Below are 27856 nucleotides of genomic sequence, written 5' to 3'. Positions count from 1 at the left end.
AAACAATTACTTTCACTCAATATCCAATTTCTGACAGGTATTTCTCTCTACATATGTTGCAAGCTGGCTCTCTCCTTCCAGGCAAAACGACAACAGCTCACTAGAAGCAACCTTTCTTATTTTACAAGTCATATATAATTTATACAGCCGTAATATCAACAAAGACTAGAAATATAAATTGTGTCCAATTTTCTTTTATATACCCTTTCAACAGATTTTGGGGCCTTTTCCTTTTGAAGTATTGCTTCCTCCTGCTATTGCCATTAGTTCTCAGGAGAATTAGTTACCTGAGCAAAACTACCTCCCTTAGGGGAAACCCCAAAAACCAAAATTGACACCACATACAGTTAAATGGCATTGAATGTTAACAAGTGTCCTATACTCCCTTAAGCACACAACTTTTTTTTTTTTATTATTATTCATTAAGTCCTCAAGTTTTCCTCAAAACAAACACTTGCACATGCATAGATTTGCTCCTGCCCTCCTAGTCTTGCAGACGGATTCCACACAGGAGATACATGACTGACATATTAAGCTCTCCCACAGAGCACAAGACAGGTAGATAGTTGTCTGAAAACCAGAGACAATTTTGCTTGTTTCAAAGGGTGCAAAATACCAATATCCACCAAATGCAGTTTTCTGAGTCATTGGCAAAAGAGAATTATTGACAAAAGAATCACAGGCAAGTTACATGGAAATTCACAGGTAGCTGGTAGGAGTAGGGAAGCATTTTCTTCACTGTGTTTCTTTTAGGTAGAAATTAAGAGTTTGAGGGAATGGGGTTTTTCAAGAGTTTTCATTTAGTATCCAAATAGCACTGAATTAGCTAGCTGACTTACACTGCTGAGAAAATGCCATCCTCTCTTTTTAAGATTATACCTAGGAACAGACTCGGGAGCACTCCAGCACTGAGACACCCTCTCCTTTCACCTGCCACTGCCTATGACCAGATGCCACACATGTACGATGTGTTCGCTTCTGGCACTCTGAACGACTAAGGAAGTTTAATCTTCCTCACCCAAGCAGTAATTCTCTTTCCTCTTTTTATTTAAATAAGTTTTTCCTTCTGAAGTTGTGCTCAGAAACAAAATATTTTGTCCAATTCTCATCTTGGCTATTATAGGATAAATAACCAGAACACACACTCAAAGCACATAGCCATCTGTCATCCCACCGTCACAAGGTCTGCAAGCGGCCAGAAGGGTTTGCAATACTGAGCTCCCAGTATGAGCTTTTGGGGGCACAAGGGGGAAGGTATGTATCTATTTGGCTTGGGATTGGTAAATCAAATATTTTTACAGCAGAAAGTGAACTGACAAAGTATAAAAAAGAAAAATATTGTTACCACAGGTTACAGCTAACAAACCCTCGCTGGGGAAAACAGAGGGCATGTAGGAAAAACTCACTGTGACTGGTGGTGTTGCAGATGACACACAAGATGCCGTTGGAAGTGGCTTTTGATCTACCACAGCAAGAACAGCTAGCCCTTCAGCGATGCCACTGCAAGACACAAACCAACAGATTCATGAGCAAAACAAGCAGGTAGTGATCAGGAGTCACTTCAGGAACAGACTTTTCAATCCAGTATTACAGTTCAATTTCACAGCCCCCTTCCCCTCCCCTCTGTACATTCCCACACACTCTTCAACCTCAGTGAAGTTTGTTACCAAAATAAAACTCAGGTCACCAAATAAAGATGGACTTATTGGAGAAAATACCTTCTGGCATATTTTCAAAACAGAATTTTTAAAAATCATTTTAAATAGGTGACTTTTTCTCATTGAATCCACGCACAAACTAACAAAGTAAGGGTGAACATGCAATGGCAATAGATTAAGGCATGCTGGGCTTGCAGAGGAAAGTCCAGGTAAAGAGTGCCTATGGGACAGCACCCTGTAATTTATGGTCCATCAGCACCTCAAGAAACAAGCTTTATTGCTACCAGGGAACAACACACACAGAAAACATTCAGAAGAGAGCACAAACTTATGTTTCCTATGCAGGGAGAAGGCCATGGCCAGGGAGAGTAAAACTGATAAATATTTCTAATCATTCAAGTTTCTGAGACTGACAAATGCCAACAAAGCAATCTCAGCTGGTGGAAGCATTTTATGCAACAAATACCCACAAATGAAAAGCACCTTCTGCTGGGAGTGGTCAAATTACACGAAGTGATGCTGCACAGGGAAAAGTAAGGTTATAGCTGTACTCAAATGCATAGCAACATTCAAACATATGATCGACCAAGAGTTTAGTTCTACCTAAAGAAGCAACGGTAAGGTCTGTCGTGTAGACAAACTTTTCCAAACAACAAAAAAAAAAAAACCAAAAACAACCCCTTCCCTTTTCCATGGCAGCTTTGTCATTACAGTGGATGAGAAATCACAACACTGTTTTGTGCCACAAGATTTTTTGCTAGTGCATACATCTCATTAGCATTGTTTGGAATTGCAGATATATTTTAGTTAAGTACAATGTAATTAGGCCCACTGGAAATTGCTTAGGATTAAAAAGCCAAGGCCTGCAAAAGAACTATGACATCCTTACTGACCACAGACCGAGACTGCAGTTTATTTACCCATTTGAAAGACATTTTGTCTATAGATCAACCATGCCTGATTTCCCATAGTGTGACTCCTGGTTTTTGTTGTGGTTGGTTGGGTGGGTTTTTTAATCTTGCTATTTCAGGTGCTTAATGACACTAATTTCCAGATGGTCTAGAAATCTAGCACAACAGAAAGCAGGCTACATCCCTGTTACGTGCAGGAGTGTTCTGTCTGACATTTCGCTGCCACATAAATCAAGCAGTCCCCAAAGGAGGATCAGCAATGCATTCCCTAAACATTGCTTTATTTTGGTTTTTCTAAACCAAAGAACTAAGAAAGTAGATATTGAGTGTTTCTTGAGAAGAGAGAGCTGCCTCATGATTTTTAGTTTGTTTTTTTTCCCCCTGAACTTGACAAATACCAGAAGCAACATCACCTTTTAAGGCAAAAGGCAGCTGAAAGCTAAATCCTTCTTTTAAGCCAGAGTGACTCATAACAGCAAAGGTTCTTCCTAGAAAAACAAATTCCACCATGAAGCGAGAAGCTAGAAGCCTTGGTTTTAACAACGCAAACTAATCCTTTACCCAAGAATTTTGTGGGCTGGTATTAACTGGTTCAGCAGGTGCTCTTGGCTACTGCGAACAAGCTAGACAGACTACTGGCCTGACCCAGTCCTACAGTCCATTTGCATGCCTAGAGAGTACAGTAAACACAAGCACAGATGCACAGGAACGCATTTCTTGCCTTATCTTTTCTATAGGAATGCAGGAGGAAGTCTGTACTTGAAGCTGTATCTACACTGCAGTCACACATGCTTTCAACACAGTTGACAACCAGCTCAAGAGATAAGGCAGAGGAGATACAGAAGCACACACGACCTCCAGTGAGCCTGTGTAGTCATGTATAACCCAGTACCGTCATACCTTCATCACGCCTGTTAACGGTAACGAAACCTAGGTCACGTACAGCTACTCAGGCTGCAATCCTGCCTCCTGAAGCAGGGCTTGTCACTGCCATCGGAAGAGGCAGCATTACACTAATGAGAGGATGGGATCTCGGTGGGCTGCATCAAAATCTACTCTTTGAATCTAGAAGACATCCAAAATCTTCCTCTGAGTATCTTAGTCACGGCAGAAATTTCCTTTGACCTGCCCAACACATGAGCCCAGGCAACCACACTTCCAGCAAAGGAGGTGCTGGCACCCCAGCAAGGAGGCCAGGGCCCCACTTCCCTCCCCACACACGACCTGCTGTATAACCCAGGCAAAACATTTTGTCTACTTGTGTCACTTTCGTTCTCAGGTTGATTTTTTTTTTTTTTTTTTTTTGTCTGCTCTTTTGACCAGGGATCATCTTTTACAAGATGTTTATGTCTATTTATCATGTGTTGCTGCGCACAACAGGGCCTCTAAGCATCAACTTTAATATCAACAGGAATGTCAGCTGGAGTGTAACTGCAATTAGTGCTACAAGGCTCGCCTCAAACCCATCTACACCAGACATCTCGCTCCAGAGACCAGAGGCATGTGTTTACTCTTTCTGCCCTGGCTTGTGTCAAACGCTTCCTGACTCTGGCATGCCCCACACAACCTAGAGTCCATCTCAACAAGAAATCTCTGACAACTCCCAACCATTTAGGAGATTGTTTTCAGGCTAACTTCACAGGTTCTTAAGGGGGAAACTACAGCTTAGCAAGAGAGGATGAACTGAGTCCTAATGCCTAAATTCACACCAAATAAAGACCTGTCAGACAACTCAGCTTTACAGGAACTTGGAAGGCATGAGTCCCATTCTCTGATTTTCTTGCTTTGAAACACCTGGACTTGCTCTCCCCACTCCTGCATTCGCCTTTAGTGAAGCCATGTTGGCTGTCACCGATCACTTCTCTGTTTTCCATGCGCCTTAGCACAGTTTTCAGGAGGATCTGCCCCATAATCTTGCCAGGCACAGAGGGAAGACTTACTGTACCGTTAAAGGCAAAGAGTGAACTTGGCAGTTAGGAGACACTTAGTAACATGCTGTGCTAATATTGCCTGAGTTTTCACACTTCTAAGCCAAATCAACAATTTTATATTTTTTTCTTTCCCCTTCAACCAGAAAATACCTTCCCCCTCCTTCTTTTGAGACAACATCCATAATGTGACAAACACCAAGCTGCACCTGTTTGGGCAGCAATCCCAAAGAAACAGAACCATTATCAACAGAGATCTCATCAGCGGCGTTCAATGGGGATGCCAAATAGGAGGAAAGGCTTTGCTGCATGTGTCTTCCCACGAGGCGTTACAAGGTGACGTCTTTCTGCCAGTGCTCTTGTAAATACCCAGGGCTAAATACGACAAGGGACCTATAGCAGGTAGCAGGGAATTGCCCTGATTTCTATCGCCACGGCACACAGGATGTGTATGTGTAGAACTACTCAACTTCCCTGTCTTGAAGGGAACACACAGAAATTCCTGGAGCCACACAGATCAGGCATCGCCACCTCCACTGGTGGCAAGGGACATTTTTCAATCTCTGCTCAGCTTTCAACTAATGCAACTATAACAGGAAATTTACTGACTGCCTGTACTCTTGCATTAGCAGACAGTACCTGTAACAACAACAACAAAATGCTATTTTGTGAAATCCTACTAAACACAAGAGGCTGTGGAAAGTACATTTTAAAGCAGATCTGAACACTGCTTGCTCTTGTTTTTAAGAGAAAAATACCAAAAAGAAAAGTCAGCAAGTTTCATCTTTGCACCACCACCCACCAGTTTCCCACCCACCCCCACTTTTTCATTTAATTTATTTTTAATTAAGGTAACATTGTATTTATTGTCCACATGCTCTCCCCTCAAACAGAACTCCATTTGACAACTTGCAATCATATTTTAAGTCACCTCCTTCAACTCCTGTTCCTTGATGTAAGTCTCCTCACCCTCAGAAAAGGCTACAACTCTCCTGCCATGCCCATACCCGTCACCATGTATGCAAAACTCAGCAAATCTGCCAGATAAACTATCCAGCTGACACCTGCACAATACTCAATACCTGAATGACCCTCTTGGATTCCCCATGCAAGTTATTTATATATATAAAAAATGTATTATATATAAATATATATATTATATATATGTAAAAAAAACATAGAGGAATATATAAATAGTTACTCCCTTCCCACTCCTATTTTATTATGATTTTCTGAACTATATGCTATTCTTATCTTCCTTACATCAGCATTAAACCTGACAGCCATATTCCTGCAACACGTACTTCACCCCTGTCTCTGAAAACCACTGGACTGATTTTACTCTTTGGAGTTATTCTTTACAAAGTCCAGAACAGCACACATGCGTATCACCTCTTAAACTGATGAGCACATGTAACTTCGATCAGAGTTCATGCAACAGCAGATCACAACTCAAAGCCTCTGCCCAAAACATCCACTTGCACTCTGCATCCCTTGCGTGAGCTTGACAGGGTATTGTTAAATATTTGCATCCTGTGCTTCTGCTCAAAAAGGCATCTACACTCAGCACTTAGCACTGAAAGCTGCAAGATCTGTGATCCTCCTTTGGCTGCTCCCAAGTCTCAGCCTGACCTGTGAGGAGGTTCCCTCTTCTCCTGTAGAGGAGCTTTGACTTTTCTCAATTTTATTCCCAGAGCACAAAGATGAGGCTTTAAGCTCTTACATACCCTGGGGATTCTAGATGGAATCAGCAACACGAACAACCCATCCTCTGGGTAGGATGAGACTGTCCCAATGCAGCCTGAGAAGGCAGCTACTCCTCAAAGCAGGTAAACCTAAAAGGGAAGCTGAAACACAGCAGATTCCTAGAAGCCTCTCTGCATCAGCCGTTGCTTTCCATCATCGTCATCTAACTCTCAATGTCTGCCTCTGTCTCTAATGTAACTAGGTCCCAAGATCCGTGCTAACTTGTTAAATAAAATAGGTTACTTTGAGACCAGAAATAGAGGAGTTTTAATAATGATGTGAAATCCAGAGTGTTGCACTAGGCAATTTATTTAGGTTTCCAGCCATGACCACTCTTACTGCGGCTTGTGAGAGTCGGGCTGAGGAGTTCTGCGAACACCCAGCACTGGACGTACAACCAGAAATAACAGCACCAACTCAAACAGTCACTTGGGGCACAGAGCCACCCCATCTCAGCTACCACAGCAGCAAGCAGAGAGGTTCTTCCTCCGTGGGACATGCTACCTCTCACCAGAGAGCACGGCAGCAGCTCCCGCAACACCCCTCTGCACCTGCCAGAAGGGAGAGGCTGCCTGGTGCTGACTGTTCATTCATAATTCAGGCACTATTATGACCTGCTCTAATAATTTAATAGTTTTAATGTTCAGCATTAAGATGAAGCGAGTGGAAGTCTGAAATATGAAACTTTGATTAAGGTCAGCAGCTTTAAACTTGGCTTCCATTTTTAGGTGTTATGCCTGAAAAAGGGCTGATTCCCCCTGCTTAATAACTATGAAAACATATAGGTGTTTAGATTAAAATATCCCATACACTGAAGTTCAGCATGCAAATTTGTTAAGGAAAATACATCACCACTCATCGAACTAAGCAGTGACGCAATAAATTATACATTTACCCAAGTTTCAATTTTTACCATTTTTAAATGGATGAATGATGGATTTCTTTTTTCCTAAAGTCAAGGTGGGGGGTGTGGGAGGGGGTTGTTTGTTTCTTCTTTTGTTTTGCTGTGGTTTTTTGTTCATTTGTTTAACTTTTAATGTCAAGCTGTCCTCAGAAGAAAATTAAAACCCAATTAAAATCTGCAGAAACAGCATTTATTTACTATCTAAACTGCCCCAAACTTGATAGCTCCCTAATAGAAGGAAGTGGGTTTAACAAACTTTACATTTGAAATTGTTTTTAAAATAGGATTGTCTACAGTGAAAGAAAGGAAACGTGACTGGTTCTACCAGAATAGAGTATCTCACCATCTTTCATTTAGTCTTTCCTCAGTCCTCCCCGGTCCAAGCTATAAGGTATTCTCAACTCCCAGCCTCACACCTTCACAAGTTACCCCATACCCATCACGGAACTGATAGAGCCGTAAAACTTAAATAACAAATATTCTCCCTACACCTGCAGAACAGGCTACTGCTCTCACAGGTTATCCTGACACTGCAGAACTCTTTTTCCAGACAATTAAGCCATCGATTTCCTGTGGTTCAAACACTTTCATTTTCCTTTAAAGCCCTAGCAAAACCTGCACTGGTAAATACTTTTTAATTTAAGTAGTATTAAATGGTATGGGAAAGTTTAAATCCTAACCCATTTTATCATTATTTCAAATTCACCAGTGAAGAGGTTTCTTTCCAGAGAACACACTTCATTTCGTATATATAATTACACACACACAAATATAGACATACGATACTTGCCCAGTGATTCTTAAAACTGTTGCAGGGCTTTTGGAAACACAGGGAGGTTTTAAAATACAACAGGTACTTAGCTCCTGAAATACATCCTCAGTGGACATAGCCAACTATCCCTCACTGTAAGCCTTTAAGTAGAGATTGTAGGTATTTTCTAAAGGAGTGACTCCAATTCCCAAAGAGCTGATACATCTCTTATCACAATATTGCATGCATTTGTTCCTGTGTCATCGTTATAAGCACAAGAAGGACTATTATTCCCATGCTGCGACGGGCATGGACCTGAAACACTGTTAAGGCAGGCAACTCCAGCAACAGCAGGATCCTCCCCACTCTCCAAGCTCCCCCTGAGCAAGGCTAATGCAGCACTGCCCGAGCTAGCTGATGGTTTACTAGCTAGATCCAGGGTCACACCACACTGTGACAGAGACCCGGCTAATACTGTGGTATGACAGTGAGTCACAGCAACACTCCAAGCTGCCCTGGTAAATGTCATCCCTGAGCAAGTGTTCAGAAACACCTGTGGAGAAGCAAGACAGGAGAATCAGCCAGTGTAGGCAAAGGACATCTTGGTGGTAACAACAGTTTACATGACATTTAATTTCCTACCTCGATCAATCAAATGAAGCACTTAAGGACACAGCACTAAGTTTTCACGTGCTGTAATTTCTGCAAAGCACTCATCTTTTTATTTGTTTTGTGGGGGTTTTTTTCTTTGAAAGCTTTTCAGCTTTTCCTTTTAAGCCAGTGACTTAAAATGACTGTTATGTTAGTTTTGTTGCTGTGGATACACCAAGACACCTGTTTTGCTCCCAGAAAATCTCTGAGGCAGCAAACTATAACACACAATTTTTACCACGGTATTTCCGGGCAGAAGATACACCTATCCTACCTTTGCCCTTTGTGGTAACTGCACAGAATTAAAACAACATATTCTCAATTTTGAGGCACGTCTAGATCATTTGCTCTCGCAAACCAGCCATGCAAAAACCACAAACCAAGTAAGTTTTCCACCAGGTTGTAGCAGCTCCCACTTCCTCCCTGATCTTCCATCTGGCCACAGAGTAACTGGACCTGGCCACAGGCCCCCATGCTGGCAGAGCAGCCCCGTATCAGCTGCTAAGCATCTCAGCCAGCTATCACAAAACAACATTCGCTTCCTGCGCCAGAATCGCTGAAGCTATGGCAGGCACTTTGTGGCACATGACAAGCCTCTGTGCAGTAATTTAAGAGCACTGGTGTTTGGCAGCATCGGACCACTGGATGTGACCTAGTCAGTGGGTGAAGCAAAGCACAACTCGGATCTAGCTGGGCCGGGACAGCAGCATTCACATTGTCCAAAGAGCACTTCACTTTGACAAGCGTTGCTCTAAGCAAATTTCTGACAGTCTTAACTGCTGGATTTCCCCACCGACTGGCAGGCCCATGTCAGGGATGACCACTCACATTCAGTTTGCTTCCAGCCAAACCCCTTTAGACACCACCTACGCCCCCCCCTCTTGTCACAGAGCATCCCCAGGACTTCCCACCTGCTGCCCTACCCTTCTCACGTGCTGCAAAAATTTGGATGCCTTAGGTAACACTCTCAAACACATAGCCCCAGTGACAAGACGAGAGGCTCGTTACAGGACAACTGCACAGAATACATCGAAAATTTATTTGTGATCTATACAAGAGTCAAGTTATCACCTTTCAGGCAGCATCAGTAACAGTTTCCAACTCATACTCATTTGCAAAGTTGAGAAAGCATCTAAACCAGTACCTAGGTACTAGTATCTTTAGTATAGATACCTAAACAACCATACTAATTGCTGGTACCTCCAACACCTTTCCCTCTGGAGAAGGGCTTAAACTCCTTTATTTGATGGATCGTTAGCACCACTAAGCCTCGGGAAAAATAAACGCAGCTCACGAAGAGCCAACACTGCATACTGTGTTTAAGTCCTGCTGTAGAAATAAAGGTTGGCTTCAACCACTGCAAATATTTTGCAATATTTTACACTGAAGTCAAGAGACCCTCAATGGCTTTAAATCAATATCTTTAAGTTATTTGGAAGTTTCTGAAAGTTTTGTGCCAAGTCAGTCACAGTAATGCCACATCGCACCGTATTAATTAGAGCAGCTTGACAGCAGATGCAGTTCCTTACCTACGCTCTAGATCCCTGTTATACAGGCAAAGCTGTTATCAAAGGGACTGGAGTCTTCACTTCTCTGCCCCTCAGTTCTCACACTCAATAGAGACAACACTCCAACTAACTTGTCCATCTTGAGACCAAAATCTGCCCTTTGATAGCAGAAGTCATCTATCACAATACTTATTCACTATGTCTAGTTCAGGAAGTTTCTGCTTTTGTTTGGGGCAGACTGGGCAGTACAGCATACAAATAATTACCTGCTTACACCTAACAAAAACGAGGGAAAACAGGTAAAATTATACATATATCATATATATCTTTGTATGTATATATATAAAAATATGGGGAAAAAAAAAATCAAAGCTCCATACAGGTTTGTAACAAGATAGGGAGCCCATCTTGGAGCTTCAGAAATTTATAATGACACAAAGTATCCATCCCCAGGAACATCCAAATTTAAAGCATTTCACTTTGATTGTCCTTCTGTCTTGTGGTTTGCTACAATCACACAAGAGTTGGTCCAGCAGATTAAATGCTACAGGTGGAGATTAAATTTGCAGGGATAACAGCTGTTCACTGGCCACTGGTATTCTAACAGCATTATAGCTAACCAGCGTATTTCTTGTTAGAACCACACCAGGCCCACAAGTCAATAACGACTGTAATGTCTTTCTTTACCTCTCCTCGGCAGTTTCTGCCATCTGCCTTTGCTCTTCTGTCTCATCTTCAGCCTGGCACAGTCTAAAACTGCTCTGTAGTTTATACTTCATCTGCATTATTTACTTTGTACAGCTAGTGGCTGATGCCCATACGTGACAACTAGCATGCACTGCTCTAATGAAGACAAAACGCCTCTCAATTCAGAACCCAAAAGCAAGCAAGCCCCTTACAGAAATGTCTGCTCATACAGCACTGTAATCGTCACTGATGCACCAGGACTGTCCAAAGCCCAGGAGTTAGCTGGTCCCTGCCCTGAGCTGATGGCCAACCAAAACACATATTTAATTTTCAACTAAGAAATGCTGCTGTTGCTACCTACAGTGAGACTATACTTAAGAAGTATGCCATGGCTGTATCAAAACTTTGCATCGCTTATAAATAAACTCCTGCTAGGAAGATAACATCTTCTCACTCCTGGTGTGCTTTAATATTAGGCAGTCCAAGGGAGGATAAGGCAGAGCAACAGTACCTCACAGCTGGATGGGAAGAAGAGCCGAAAGTCAGCTACAGCAAGTCAAGCAAAGCCTGGAACAGGCTGGAAGAAAGTAATTCCTCATTATGGGTAGGCTGTGACGTACAGGTTGACAAAAGTTGCTGATGTTCTACAGAGCAGGAGAGAGGCTTAAGAAACAACACCCAAATTTAGAAATTGTTTCTTGTACCCGGCCCATGATTTCCACTATATGAATGCTATAATATTCCCAACACTAAGCCAGGTGCATGATTTCATCTCCAGTCAATGCAAATCCAGACAGCAGTTCTACTCCGTTTCCTTTCTATACCTTAATCTCTCAGTGTTGGTGACTTGTATCAATTACTACCTTTCCCACTTCCTTCCACTTCCCTGCAAATATGATTAAAGACCCCTACAATTACATGACAGTTCCTGATACAGGGAATATATCCTGACACACAAACATACATAATAGCTGTGTCCCCCCTGCACCTCTCCATCTGGAGCAAAATCCAACCCCTGCGGAAGGTGAGGAGGCAAAGTGTGGGAAAAGAGGAGGATGAGTCTCAGAAGAACTTGGAAGAGATCCTCCTTCCTAGCAAAGACAGCACACGTCAGTCCAGCACATTAACAAAGCTACCTCGAGCTGCCCCTCAGCCCTTCAGACCTGCCATGCTCATTAGCACACGGGTTTCTCAGGTGGGGGGAAATGCATGAAACTGCCCCCAGTTCCACGACGGAAGGCCAGTTTATACAGAGTAATGATCTGGTTCAACATACCCAAAGAACTGATGTACTCACTAGTTATCCTAAAGAACAGGATATTACAGTAAATTATGACAGCTGATGCGTGTAGTTTTTTTAAAATTTTCAACTCATACAGCTAGCATTAGAGGTGTCCTTTACCAGGAAAAAAACACCTATAGAGCAGCACCCTGTACAGAGTACAGCAGTCTATAACAGTGTTACTTGCTAGCATTTACAAAGCAGCAATGTACACAGTGTAAAGGTTTTCGAAACATCAATTCACATGTTCTGCTTTCAGTAAAATTAAACTAAAAAACACTCTATTCCCCTCATCACCCCCAAAGTAAAGCCTGACATCCTTCTTCCCTCCTCCATGAACCACTCCAGTTCTCCTTTCTGCTTTTATCGTGTTGCACTTTTCTCACTTTTAAAAGGCACATGAATACAGGTGAATTCACAAGGAAACAAGACAAAAAAAGCTTTCCTACACTTCCTGAAATCTCTCAAATTCCAAATATTTAAAGATACTCTTTTATGCCCCTCTACATCAATGCTTCTTTACAGTCCTCAGAGTGTCACTCCAGCTCCCAGCTTCTTCCAGCCACTCCCAACCCTTGCTCCTGTACTTACCACAAAGCAGCTGGCACAAGGGAGCAGACAGGGCAGGACAGCTTGGGCCCTTTCACCTTCTGCACATCTGTGCAACGTGTACTGCCCCTGCCTCACAAGCATCACAATTTAAACTGATACAGCTGGGAGAAAAGGAAAACAATTTACCTCATATAGATTTTCAGAAGACTAAGGATCTTGCTCATGATCACACCAAGAAGTTTATGACAAATAAGAACTGAACGTATCTCCATTCATTAGTATGACTCCAATAACATCTTTCCTTCCAAGAGCAGTGTGTCCAGTCATCTCTTACCATGAGAGATCAGGAAGGACTTCAGCTGCAGACATACATTTTTCTCTCATTCTCCCCCACCTGAGGAGGAGTGATCAAGTTTTCCTGGACTTCACGACTTGAATGCACAAGTAAATGCCACATGTATAAACAGTTACAGCTCTATCTGCAACAAATGAGCTACGTCCTGTTCATACTGATGGTAACAGTTCTCTGGAGTATGGTAAGAAACTCCCTCACAGAAACTCCAGTGGAGTCCTGGACTCAATTGCCTGATTCTTTGCTTTGCAAATTAATGGATTGAATGTGTATCAATACATGAAAGCTTAGGCACATATTAGAAAGAGGACTAGCAAAAGTAATTCCTGCAGACCCATTCCTCTTGGAAGCTCCTTTAGTTTTGTCTGCAAAATAAACTAAACTACCAGTCTAGGGGTTCTGGGGAGAAGAAAAAAAACAACCAGCTGGGGAGGGGGCATGGGCGAGTGGGAAAAGCATACAAGAAAACAAGCTGAGAAAGCCCTTCATTTATCCCCTCATGGAACACAATTTAAGGGGGCCCAGCGCTTTGAGTAGAAGAATCACACAAGCAAGAAAAGAACAGGAGACTGAAGCCTACTGTCACTTTGTTATAACGTTAATGGAACGCAGCAGGAGGCTGGTCTTGAAAGCTCAAGACAACTCTTCCCATCTTGTGCTCTCGCAGCACAAAAACACAAGACTAGTGCAATGGTTTGTGCCTCCACACCCTTATCTTCACCGTTGCAGCAACAGATACTCTAAAGGCATAAATCCTGTGCCATAAAGCTATGGTTGCAAGGCAACGTGCTACAAGGAAGAAGAGGTAATTCTGATTACAGCTCTGATCCCTCCGCTTCTGCAGCTGCCAGGTTCAAGGAATCTGATTTACTGGCCGTGCCTTTGCCATAGTACACAAAAGCCACCCCACTTTGCATTCTAAACTGGCCAGGCAGCATAGCACATTCTTCATCTCCCTACTCAGGAGCCTCTCAGACTCTAGCTTGGCCATGATTGCATATAAACTTCTACTGATAACACGACAGGCACTTTTGGAATGGGAATGAAGTTAGCAAATTATCAAACAAGGACAATTTCCATAACCTCCCAGTTAGCATCTACTGCGTGATGCAAAAAAACTTAGTGTGCTTCTTCAGTTTTCCCCTTTTTTAGAGGCTTTGTCAGAGTAACAGTCCACATGCACACCCAAGTCACCAACTGGAGACACTTCACATGCCTCAGTGCTACCTTTATGTTAACAGCTCCGGTTTAAAAGCCAGAGCCACAGACAGAGAGAGAACATCAAAAACAAATACGTCAAGTTCCTCTCACCTCTGGCTTGCTAAAAGGAACTACATTTACATTGGTTGGCAGCATTTGTTGGGAATTGATACAAAAACAAGCATTGTTTTGGCCAGTTTATCAAGTAACAAGGGTATTTTCTGAACGAGCACTTCCCTCACCCTATTAGTTACACCCATCTAACCACTGTGCTACAAAGAGTCTCTTCAATTAGGAGAGTCACAGGAATGAAACAAAAGGGTTGCAATGGGTGTGAGAAATAGCCCTTTCAGAAAAGCATCAATATATTAAAATAAGGACACTAGCTTAACAAAAGCAAATAGACTGCAGTACTTCCCTTCAGCTAAGAAACAAGCAATATTTAATCAAGGTAGTCATTTTGCACTGATGGAACTGGTCCAACTATTGAAAAATAATATTTTACTGAAAAAGCTTTCCAGTTCAGGGCCACCAGGGTTATTATCCCAGAATAAGAATGCTTGATACTGGTATAGTTTGTACTCCTACAACAGTAAGTTAGAGTAGCACATTCATAATACTCTAACAGGGATAGTAAGTATTATAATTATTCAGTAAAGTATTCGTCCTCAATCACAGAGGTAATCACCATCACATGTTGTGGGATACTCCCACTGCCAGTTAAGGGAACGCTAAACAGCTTGGATGTGAAGAGCTGGATTCCACAAAAGGAGTGGCCACTGGGGAAGAGAAGAAAGCATGCTTTACCCTCTGGTTCCCATTTCCTTTTTAAGGAGCAAGCAACTTTTGTGGGTCTTGCTGTTGGGCACATTCTGTAAGGCAGAAAGTAATTCCATTATAGATTTATCTCTCTGTTCTGCTAACGCTTCCTTTGTAAGATCAGCAAGTAAAGTTTCCGTAAGGTCAAAATTGGCTTTTCGCCCTCTAGAGACCTAACTGGTCTTTTCAAGCAGTTTAATAGCCTTTATCTCCTGAAAACATTTTGGTTCTGTGGGTGGCTCCTCTGATTCCTCTTGCATTATAAATATATCTGCAAGCCCTGCAGACAGCATCAGGCACACATTATACAGCATAGCCACCAAGAGACATTTTTCTATTGAATACACATAGATTACAGGAGCACATGCCAAGCACAAGCACATCTATCCTCTGACACCTATCAAAGCTAAGACGACTTCAGATCAGCTCAAAAGGTGGCCAGGCTGACTGACAATATCCATGCGGGTTCCACTTTGCACCCCGCTTTAGATACATCACAGCACATTTTCCAAGCTGTTAGTCATCAGCATCTTCTTCCCAGCAGAGCTAGCCCTGCTTAGGAATACCAGAGAGGTTCTCGACTCATCAGCTTTCACCTCAGGAGAAGCAAAGTTCTAGAAGTCCAGCAATTAAAGACACTCACTGGATAACAGGATATATCTGTTCTGTATGTGGGGTGCAACATGCTCCAATGAGACCAGCTTCTAACACAGACCAGTCCTCAGCCTACAATACTTCAGTTACTTCATGTAGCAGTGAAGAAATCAGGCACAACAGTGTGGAAGCGTGAATTGACAGTGCACATACTATCATATGTATACTGTATACCTGTATACACACAGTGTTACAATCTCCTCTTTATTACAGGTACTAAATAGTAAATCAGTATCAGGAAAGAACATGAATCCTTCAAACAAGGCACCATACCTGTGCACCTTTAATATGCCTGGGTTAGTTTATACATGTCTCAGCCACAAGCTATAGATTTTTGTACATTTTGGTCTTTACAGCACATTTTCTCATCTGCGAGATATGGGTTCTCATCCCTGTGAAGACCGGAAAACACAAATATATTCATATATTCACATTGGCTCAAGGTTCAGCCTCAGAGTAGCCCACCCACCAATTGCTTACATTGCCTCCGATGCTGGTTTGCAAAACTAGCCTGCTGGTTCAAACTCGATCATCTAACCAGTCTCAACCACATACTCCGACAAGCTCAGCTGTACTTGGGTACAGCTAAGAGCATACAGACACAGCCAGGAGAGCCTAGGCCTGAAGCAGTTCCATAGTCACTTTAATTGATGTGTAGAATGCCGCTGAAAGGTAACCTGGCTCACACTCCCCTTCACCCATCTGCCCCTAACCCATCTCCTCTCTCATACTGACAGTAGCATTGAGAATCAGCTGTGAAACTGGTAACTGCAAATAAACCAATCTGGCATAAGGAAAACTGAGAAAAACACAGCCACAGGCAAGAGGAAGTCAGAACCACCCCTTTCTGCAGTACTCTAGAGGTACATTACAAAAGCATTTCAAGTTCATTACAAAAAGCAGTCCCTGGAGCTACAATCCAAGCTCATTTTCAAGCATCACACAATAAGCCCTAGATAGAGCGTACACGAAACTTCAAATAAGGCTCCTATGCCTAGGTTAACACACCTACACCTTATATAATAAAGAAAAATAATCACAATCCCCAATATATGAATGTTACAACCCAAGCACACAAACATCACTAAGTACTTCTACAATGGCAAGACAACTGTTCTGGTTTAACCCAGCAGGCAGCTAAACACCACACAGTTGTTAACTCACCTCCACCGCCATCCCCCACCCCCACGCGGGATGGGGGAGAGAATCGGGGGAAAGAAAAGGTAAAACTCACAGGTTAAGATAAAAACTGTTTAACAGGACAGAAAAGGAAAGGAAAATAATAATAATGATAAAAGAATACACAGAAGTGATGCACGATGCAACTGCTCACCAACCACTGACTGATGCCCAGCCACCCCCTCAGCCAACTCACCCCAGTTTTTTTGTTCAGCACGATGGCATACGGCACGGAAAATCCCTTGGGCCAGCTGGGGTCAGCTGTCCTGGCCGTGTCCCCTCCCAGCTCCTTGTGCCCCCAGCCGCCTCACTGGCGGGGCAGCGTGAGAAGCTGAAAAGCCCTTGACTTAGGGTAAGCGCTGCTCAGCGACAACAAAAACCATCAGGGTGTCAGCAACATTACCCTCACCCCAAATCCGCAGCACTGCGCCAGCCAGGGAGAAAACTAACCCAGCCCAGCCCAAAGCCAGGACAACAATAAACTTATTATCTGAACTGTAAGTCAAAGCATTAGTCTAGCACCAGCTTTGAAGTATTTTGGTTTTGTCATTGCCACTACTTGAGATTTCAAAAAAAATTCATGTGTGCACTCAAACTCTGTCTTCAGGAATTTGTCAAACATTTTTGAACAGATTAACAAAAATCTGAGACGAGAGTCAAGCTTTTCACCTGCCAGCCCTACCAGCATCCCTTTTAATCAACATCAATAACTATTAGACACAGTAGCAACTGGAAAATAATGGCCTAATCATTCCTGACATTTATGATAACAACATGATCTTGATGGACTCATTTAGCATTAATAGTGCCACTGGTCATTAATTCAGCTAAAAAATTTATCTTTGCAACCCAATATTAAATATACCAATTGACGAGTATAATCTTGAAATATTACTGACTTTTCCTACACTAAATCTTATCTTTGAACTGTAAGAAAATGGGACTTTATGGCAGGTAAAAAGGGAATGAAAATGTTGTTTTGCCTAAGCCTTAAAATACCATGCCACATTAGACAACGACAAACAAAGAAAGCTGAAGTGAAATGGGAGAAAATGCATGTCATCCAGAGAATGAGGAAGCCCTTAGAAAGCTCTAAGATATGCAACCTGGGTTCAACTCGTGTGGTCTGTATTTCCATTAATAATTTAAGTATCATATGCAGTGCACAAGACCACTGTGTGCCTACCAGGTTCCCACACACGAGCTGCCAGAAGGAAGACCGAAATCGGTACACATGGAAATTATACTCTCTGCTGTCTAACTCCCTCTGGTGCTGCAAAGCCGTGCCCACCAACCCAGGCCTTTGCAAGTCACACCACTAATTCCTTAGTTCCCTTCTTTGCATTTCATGTATGTACTGTGGATAAATTGTGCCTCCTTTTCCACACCTTTTCTCTACCTAAACTGTACATTGTCTTGGGGAAGGGACTGGCTCTCCTACATATGGCAGTTCAGACCTGCTAAGCGCTCCTGCAAGTCAGATGACAAGAACTTAAAAGCCATTAGAAAATGAACGAATGGCAAATAATGCACAGTTTATGAGCTGTAAGTGTCTCAAACTGTGGAGTAGGTTGCTGGAGCTCACAAGTGCTCCTGGAAGGGGTAATTTATCCATTAAATCCAAAACATCAGTAACTCCAGAACAAGCACAGCAGGATCACGGCCTATTCAGCACCCAACCAGTCCTTCTGGCAAGAGCACACTCCTTCAGGTTGGCTACTCCAGCCGATTCCCGCATCTCATATCTCAGGTTGAAAATAGTAAGTGACTTACTAGTAAGGGAAGGTTGCATACTGTTAACCTTAACATATCATTCCATGCCAAGGGAAACTGCTTACTACGAGAGCAGCTGAGGGCACACAGCACCTTGCAGGTAGATCTGGATCTTGCTGCACTCTGTGCTAGCTGCGTCTGCCTGAGGCAGAAGGTCAGTCTTTCTGCAGCTCTGCCTATCACCGCTTCTATAATAAAGGAACATTTCTGAGAAAAGGCGTGAAAAGGCTAGATTTTTTGACACACTGGATCAAAGACTGATAATTGAAAGCAACAAATTAAATTCATTTGGTACAATTTTATGCAGCTGGTGAATGCAATTTTCTTTCAAACAAAATCTGGATAGTAAGTCTTAAAAATAAATTCTCCTTCTTTCTGTGCTGGTACCAGAGGAAAGGCCTGTTCTTTTTCCAAAGCCTCCCTCAGTCCTCCTTTTTATTGTTATGCATTGCTAATGCCAAAAGGCAGGTTCAGAATCTCCAGTTAATATATGCAGGGGAAAAAAAGGAGAAATAATTTTTACTAAGCAGACATCAGTTATGCAAAGGAGCAAATGAGATCCTTCCAATGGAGGTTTTTCTGTAACCAGGTCCAACACCTCAGAGAGCTCAGAATTACAGAAAATCCCAAACCAAACCACTGGCATGTTAAGGGCAAGATTTTGTGATCCAAGCAAACAATTTTTTAAGAAACACACAGAACTGGAGCAGTACAAAATATTTTTGCAGATTACATTCTGCTACAGCTGCTGTGCGTGAAGTGCTTTAACCATATTACGAAGAAATACTTGTCCCTGCTGAGGGCCTTTTACTTGGTGTGATTTTGATTTTCCCCTAGACACCTTCATAGGGCCTGAAAAATACAAATCTTCTTCTCCCAAGCTTATTTGGGTGTTGAGCATTTCAAGCTCTAGGTACCTTAAAACTCTAAATACACCAAAACAAGTTGAGCGCTGTCATCTCACTTAACTTTGCTGACTGCAGAAAAATATCCTAGAAACCCAATTCCCCACTCAGCTAATTCATCTTCCCTGCATGGCCATACAACAGCAGAACAGCGTGCCAGTGACAGGCACTGATGCACTGGCTTTTAATGTGGATTTCATATATCTCGTTGGAGTCAAGCCATGACAGAGGCGTTTGTTATTCCTTCTCCTCCAAGCCCGTACCGAAACACAAACAAGGTTTTCATTTTAAGACCAGTAAAAAGCCGTTAGTTTGGTTCCTTAAAGCAACATGAAACATCTTTACTTCATTCTTATTTTTAGAATGCAAACCTAGTTTTAAATTGAAGAGAATTTTTTAAAAAACAATTATGGTATAGCCTAATTCTTCCATATTCTACTTAGGACATTCAAATAACCTTTCAAGCACTCCAGAGAACAACGTCCACCCCATATTTCAGTGTTAGAAGGTTCTTTGTAAAGTTGAACACATGATACAGCTTTGACTTTTGAGGTTAACTCAAGCTTTATAAATGTAGCACAGTGTCAAGTACTGCTTTCAGTAAGTACCAAAGAGTGAATGCTCCTATTTGCATTTTCCCCTAATGTCAATACTTTGCTTGAAAAATAGAGGGTTGAAAAATCAGGGCTGTTTGTTTCTCTTTCACACTCTACAGCTATAAACAAGGTGGAAAAGTCAGAAATCTACTTGTTCTAGAAGCCTAAATGTCATAGGACCTGTCTTTTCTTTCAATTAGTGCCTAGCTGCATCTTTTAGTGTCAAAATATTTTTCTTAAGTCAAGCTCCCAGTGACCAGAAACAACCACCTAGTAATGGCTCTGTTTAAAAAGTTTAGTTAATGTTATTTCAAGACATATTATGATAAATTAATCTTCCTTCCAGCCCCCTTTTCTTAACCTGCATTCAAAATATGAAAGGTGAGGGACATGGGGATGAATAAATTCAACTAAAATTAAAGTACTGTAGGGGTGTCATCGTGGTCTCTACTCAAACGTATTCAAATCTCAGTAATCAATTTGGCTATAGAAACCAATGACAAAGTTAACTGAAAAAAGCATACAACACAGGACTTTAAGGGGTTGCTGAAGTTTTCTATTTGCCAGCACCGACCACAGTTGCCATCAGGGATCCATGCCCCTGGCTTGACTCATTATCCTCAGCTCCACGCTACAGCCATATGTTTCACATTAAACAAAGGACAAGCAAGGGTCCTTGAAGGATCAGAACAGTATCTTTTTAAAATCACACACTCGTCCCATGGTTGCATAACTAGGCACAAAGGGACCTCTGCTGCCCTGTGACTTCCCCGCTGCTGCTCACATCTGACAGCATTCCCAAGCTGGACACGAAGAGATGAGGAAACAAATCCAACAAACAAATGGAAGTGTCACCCCCAAGTCTCCAAGACTGGCAATACAGAGGACTACGATGGGTGAACTGGCTCTCGTCCTGCAAGCACTTTGGCTTTGTCAGGCAGCAGTGACTTGGCAACGGCTGTTACCACAGACCTCCACCGTTCAGGATTTCTGTTGATCTATTGAGAAATACTTAATGAGCACCACATGTTCCCCAAGTGCTCTGGGATGTAACCTAGCACAACAGGAAAACAAGAGCGCTACACAGACAGCTTAATAAATGGCAATACGAGCATGATAGCTTTTATGTGTGTCTTGCAGTAAAACATGCAGTGACCCATGCTCTCTGCCAGCTTTGGAGAGCCTCTGCCATGAATGTGACTGATAGCATGGCCAACGGTAAATCCATCACCTCAGTTGGGATGAAACATTCCCATCTTTACAGCTGGAGGCCTGATCTGCAGCTGGATTAAGATAAACAAATCTCTCTAGTGTTGCAGGAGACAAGCAGGATTTCTGAGCATACTCTGAACATACTATGCAGCTGCATCTAAAGACTTATCACCAAGAAGACATGCAGCAGAAGAACACTATCGGAGGACCCCATTGTCAAAATGTATTTAGAGACTTAAAAAAAAAAAACCAAACAACAAACAACTACACTGATTTAAGAGTTTAAGTCAGGCCTTAAAAAAAACCTCACATTCAAAGAGAGCAAGCATCCTACACATCTAACAACCTTAGCAGCAGAGCTCAGTCTCCTTGGCCCTGCAAACCACCATTCTCACTGCTACAGCTGCAGTTACGCAAAAGATATACACAGCCATATGTATTTACGGCATTACACAATAAGCCAACATAAAAGTCAATGCAATGTTATATTGTGAGAAATGTCATCCAGATGGCAGGCAGATCTCAAGCTACTGCTGCAGGCAGCCAAGAGACCCTAGATGGAGGGACACTGCACTGGCAGGCAGATGAGCTACAACAGCAGCTCCCAACCAGCAAGACCAGCCTCTTCAGCAAGGTGCTGCTACAGTACAGGGGAGGTACTAGAGACAGCCTGCAGCACCCCAGAGCTGTGCTCCTGGCACCAGGGTTTGAAGTCAAAGCATCTCCACAGAACAGTTCAAGGTAGAAGGAAGCGAATTCCACCAAGGTGAGGGGGAAGAAAGGAAAAAAAAAATAAATAAAATTAAAAGTCACCCTCTTTCCAGGAAAGGCTACCAGAAATGTGGGAACCACTGGGCAGAAGGATCTGAACAGCTCTCCTCTACATAGCAGTGAGCTCCCAGAGAAAGTAATAGCTTTGCACATGCGCCAGAGCAACATGCTTATCTATGTCTCAGGAACAGCAGTAACTACAAGCAACGTGACGTCATGCAGAAATCAAGGGAGATTTTATTGAAATACCCGATCACCCTTAAGGTACAAACACCCACTCAAAATCACCAGATCTGACGGAGCTGGCTCAACATTCCCATAGCCTCTTCCCCTCCCTCCACCGACCTACATTTACGGCACCTTGCAAGCAGACATCTTTCCAGCCTCGTTCCTCACCACACTGCAGAATCATCGCTTGCCTTCAGAGATAAGGGTAACACAGCTCCCAAGACCCAGCTGAGACAGAGCGAGTCTAGGTGGCACAGAGTTCCTTTCAGTGCCAGGATTTAATCCCATCTTGCACAACGATTTAGGAACAAGTGCAGTCGGTGGTCCCATAGAGGCCCCTTCCAGGTCATAATACAAAGCTCAGCACAGGCAGGGGTCAATGGAAACTTCTAGTTGGTTCAGGCACTTCCATCTTTCTTTTTTAAAGCTGTCAAAATAAACTGTCACCAACATTCAACAAGTCCCAGTGTCACGTACTAGAGATAAGAACCATTATGCAATAATGGAAATGGAGAAATGGAGAAATGAAATGAATATACCACATTATCTCAGAGAGAGACCCAGAACTTCAAAAGTAAAATAGGCTGCAGCCTCACTACATTCAGCCTCTAAAGGTCCCTCTTTCAATGATCTAGTGCATACTCTAGACAAGGAACATACACTTTTTACTGCTAGCTGTCTGAATGTAATTTCATTTTCTGTAAGGAGCATCCATAAGATGTGATGGGGCAAACGTCAGGAAAAAAAAAATGGCATGATAAAAATTTCAGAAACTATTTCACAGCAATCATGTCATCATTTGCAAGATACTGTCTCCCACAGCATTCTCCTGGAGAAGCTGGCTGGCTGCTCATGGCTTGGACGGGTATATTCTATGCTGGGTTAAAAGCTGGCTGGATGGCTGAGCCTGGAGAGTGGTGGTGAGTGCAGTCACATCCAGCTGGCACCGGGTACAGGTGGTGTTCCCCAGGGCTCAGTACTGGGCCAGGCCTATTCAATATCTTTATCAATGATCTGGACAAGGAGATCGAGTGCACCCTCAGTATGCTGGCCGGTGACACCAAGTTGGAAGGGGGTGTTGATCTGCTGGAGGCAGGCAGGCGCTGCAGAGGGGTCTGGGCAGGCTGGGCCGATGGGCTGAGGCCAGTTGTATGGGGTTCAGCCAGGAGAAGTGCCAGGCCCGCTCACAACCACCCCACACAACACTACAGGCTTGGGGCAGAGCGACTGGGAAGCTGCCTGGAGGAAAAGGACCTGGGGGTGCTGGCTGAGAGCCGGCTGAGCATGAGCCAGCAGTGTGCCCAGGTGGCCAAGGAGGCCAACAGCATCTTGGTTGTCTCCGAAACAGCGTGGCCAGCAGGACCAGGGCAGCGATTGTACCCCTGTACTGGGCACTGGTGAGGCCACACCTCAAATCCTGTGTCCAGTTTTGGCCCCTGACTACAGGAGGGATGGAGAGGTGCTGAAGCGTGTCCAGAAAAGGGGAACAGAGCTGGGGAAGGGGGGGAAGGGGCTGGAGCACAAGACTTATGAGGGGCAGCTGAGGGAATTGGGGTAGTTCAGCCTGCAGAAAAGGTGGCTCAGGGGGAACCTTATTGCTCTCTACAGCTACCTGATAGGAGGCTGTAGGCAGGTGGCGGTTGGTCTCTTCTCACATGTAACAAGTGACAGGGCAAGAGGAAACAGCCTCAAGTTAACAGCAGGGAGGTTTAGATTAGATATTGAGCAAAATTTTTTCACTGAAAGGGTGGTCAAGCATTGAAACAGGCTGCCCAGGGAGACAGTGGAGTCACCATCCCTGGAGGTGTTCAAAAAACATGTAGATGCGGTGCTTAGGGACATGGTTTAGTGGTGGGCTTAGCAGTCCTGGGTTAACAATTGGACTTTATGATCTTAAAGGTCTTTTCCAACCTAATGCAATAAAATCTTAAAACATGGAATGATTTAAGTTAATGTTCTATTTTTATTTAATAAACAGAGCCCTGCAAAATGCAAAAAGAAAAGAATAATCATTGGCATAATCCAACAGCCTAACTGGTTCTTAAAACAAAACTTAATTGGCAGTTTACGTTTCTTAAGGAGATTTATCCACACACTGTTTGCATTTGACACTGAAGTCCTTAGCATTTCCACTTCAAAATGAAAATTCACACTGCAGACTACAAGTGGAGATCCTTTGCCCTATTTACTAAATCCATAAGTTTGATAAAATTTCGTCCATGATCTTAAGTGACATAATCCTCATACTCATTTATCAAAAGACAAAAAAAAAAAAAAAATTGGCAATAAGAAGCACTGGAGACAGCTTCTAACATGAGTTGCAGCTTCCTTAAAGCAACGGACCAGTTCCCAGCTAACACACCAAACCTCATTACACTTGCTTGCTTGGCATGCAGTATTTCTTGCATATTTATTCCAGCAATCTCTTCCAAAGCTTAACGGAGCTTATAGTCTTCAAAAATCAGGTTCTAAAATGGAGTCAAGTCCTAAAAGGAGCAACCCAAACACAAGTCATTCAAACCAAACACATTGTGAGAAAGAACTCCATCAATTTTTTGTTCTGCCTGAAACTTAAGAGCTCTTTCCCTCTACTACTGAGCTATCATCATAACAGGACTTATTTCAGCTCTGAATCATGGAGGAACATTTCTGAGTAACCTCAGTGTGCATGCTGGACTTGGAGGATAAAGCAGTGCAGTTTTTTTGCACTACCTCTGCCATCCATCTCCACTGTAAGTTATTCAGTTCGCAGGCAAGGAACAGAGAGATACAAATGCTAAGGTGAATCCCTCCCACTAAAATACACATCTGTTTACAATCATGTTTCCACTGGCAGGAGAAAGCAAGGTTGTAATTGTGTGCAACCTGTATGATGCTATAAATCAGTGTAAAGTGTATTTTAATATTCAAGTAACCTCTTTTATACAAACTTTGTTTCAAGAAGGAATTTTCTCAAAGAATGAGAGCAGAATCCCCTCTTTGCAACAGGATGGATACAGACTGCAAAATCTACAAGCCCTCTGTCTCTGAAAATTATTCTGAGATCATCATACACCTGCACTATTGAGGGTCAGATTGAAAACTGGGACCCATTTGCATTTACAGTTACAGTCAGCATGCAAGTCTCCCTGCTGCAATTAATACACCTACAGAAATATGGACAGAAACAGAGACTCCAGACCTTGTTGAAGTCCTGAATGCTGAACAACAAGCTGTAAGGATTTGCAAATTTATTGAGCAGATTAAAGGCACACAGACACCTAAAGGGATTTTCAAAAGCACCTAAGCAAGTTAAAAGCCTTTGAAAATTTTACTAAGCATCTGTTCGCATCTTTAGAAACTTAAATACATTTGAAATCCAACCCCAAGAGCATATTAAAGGCAAATTCAATCTGGGGAACTTAACAAGCATACTAGACCTCATATTCTCCAAAAGTTGTGTTTATTCACACTTGTCCGAGTTGTGGAAAGCTTTTTAGATGTCTTTCTTCTAGACTGCTTGGCATGAGAAAACAGGAGAAACTGTGCACATGAATGAGTGATGAATCTAAGAACAAGAAAAGACAGGTCAATACAGGGGACAGCATGCTCAGCAGGGGTTCAGAAGAAATGCAGTCATGCAATGTCACCTGGACAGACATTTTCCCACTCCGAGCTGCAGTCTTCCCCAGGTTTTTCAGCCTAGTGAGTTTACGTGCTTTTTAGGTCAGAGAATCTCTCTTACTATATATCCATATAGGGGCTAGTCCATAGCCATCGTGACATCTATCAATGCCTCTAAGCACTGCTGTAACTCAGATACACACAACCTGATTTCAAGATAGCGGCCCTAAAACCTCCCCAGCTATAGACCCATTTTCTGATGAGAATCTGTTTAACTACGTAACGCTTAGAACAGCCTGAGCCTAACACTGGCTACAGTTTTTCCATGTGTGCCTGTATATAACACCACTGTTCAAATTAAAGGGTCCTTTAATACCTAAAACATGTTTAAACATGTTTTGATGGCCTTTTTTTATATACATACACTTTTTTTTTTTAGTATGTATAGACAACAGAAGAATGCAAGCAGCAGGCTCTTGGGTATGTAACTGGCATTTTACAAAGGTCACCTTTTCATGCAGAAAGAAAGACTGCTGAAGGTTAATTAAACTAAATTCTACACTTATCCAAATTCTCTAAATCAAGGACTTTAAAAACATCCTTAAATAACAGCAAGCATTTTTAAAAGAACTCTGAGGACACGATGATCAGATAAGTCTTGGAGCAAGATGGAGAAAGCCAGCTGCATTGCACGTTTTCTTTCTCAATTCTCTTAGACATGTTTGTTGTGGTGGGGTTTTTTTAATTAAAAAAAAAAAAAATGTTGGGAGCAGTTTAGTGCTTCTGGGCTTCTGCTGTTACCATTCCAAAACTTGTGTGTAACAATAACCATTTGCAATTTAGCCTATACAGGTCTCTGGATAGCAATGATAGCCTTTCAGTCAGCACCTTTATGCTGATGTGGGTTAGCACAAAACCCAGCAAAAGAAATCCTATAGTAATAATACAGCCACAATCCTGTCAAAGGCCAAAGTAGTTTCAGCCATTATGTTTCTGGGTGCTTGCTGCAAGCATGCAACAAAATACAAACAGGGCAAAGTATGAGAGCGCTTATGGCTCTCTTGAATTCAAGGCAATGGGTAACACAAGCATCCCAACTGCATCAGGGTACCCTACCCTGTACGTGCCTATTTAGGCCCCAGGGCTGTCACGCGCTCTGGACAGGGGGCTCTTCTTCATGCAAGTTCACAGGAATAAGAGAAGAAAGAATGGCTGGGAAAGGAGCCCTGTGGTGGCGTGTGCCTCAACCAGGCACAGGGAGCAGCAGAAACAGCTCTCATGGTAGTAAGGACTGGTTACACAGTTCCCAGCTGAAAAGGTTAGAAGACACTGCCACTTCCCCCGTGTCCCATAAATCACATGCTACAAATTAACACAAGACAGCTATAATTTTTAGTCAAGCTTTGTTACACAGCACTAATTATGATGCATTTGCTATCAACACATCTGCAAAATGACACAAGGAGACAGTGCTTTGCACTGACACCAGGACAAGAAGTGAATCTACAAACACTGCTTTTCAGCCTTGCAATTTAAACACATTGTTCACAGAAATGGAGTGAAAGGGAAGTAACAGCCCTGTGCAAAGGACAACTAGCACAGCAGAGACTCATCATTCTTCAGGAAACAATGTTTTAAAGTTCCTTCCTCTGGACAAACCTGACCGATAACCTACAAATAGAGACTGAACAGCAAGCAGCCATCTGCTTCAGGGTAGCCTTTCCAACTCACAATGCCAGGTCAACCTGCAGAGAAGCAATGGCCAACATGGCTAGTGAGCCAGGAGAACAATGTTCCCCTCTTCAGATTTTCTTATGAATAACACAAAACAGGGTCTGGTTTCGTAACAAACTTCAGAGGATTCAGGGGGAACTGCCACAGCCTTTTACCACCTAGATAAACTCTGGTAACAAATCATATTCCTCAGATACTCAGCTGTTCCCCTTTAATAAGCACACACAAAAAGCCCATCAGGTCTATGCTCCA

At 42.7% G+C, this 27856-nt stretch overlaps 1 protein-coding gene across 4 annotated transcripts in view; it reads right to left on the bottom strand.

The window, feature by feature from the left end:
• The window catches only part of TSPAN4 (tetraspanin 4), a 435635-nt gene that overhangs the window by 363521 nt on the left and 44258 nt on the right, over positions 1-27856 (bottom strand). For all 4 annotated transcript variants that reach the window (XM_055722377.1, XM_055722378.1, XM_055722379.1 and 1 more), the window contains one exon: positions 1407-1500. The gene's annotated coding sequence lies outside the window, so the exon portion shown is untranslated. The remainder of the gene's footprint in view (positions 1-1406; positions 1501-27856) is intronic.

The sequence above is a fragment of the Falco cherrug genome, chromosome 10, assembly GCF_023634085.1.
Source record: "Falco cherrug isolate bFalChe1 chromosome 10, bFalChe1.pri, whole genome shotgun sequence".
In the NCBI taxonomy this organism is placed as follows: domain Eukaryota; kingdom Metazoa; phylum Chordata; class Aves; order Falconiformes; family Falconidae; genus Falco; species Falco cherrug.
Note: the sequence above shows the minus strand (reverse complement) of the source record. Positions and strands in the feature narration are given on the sequence as shown.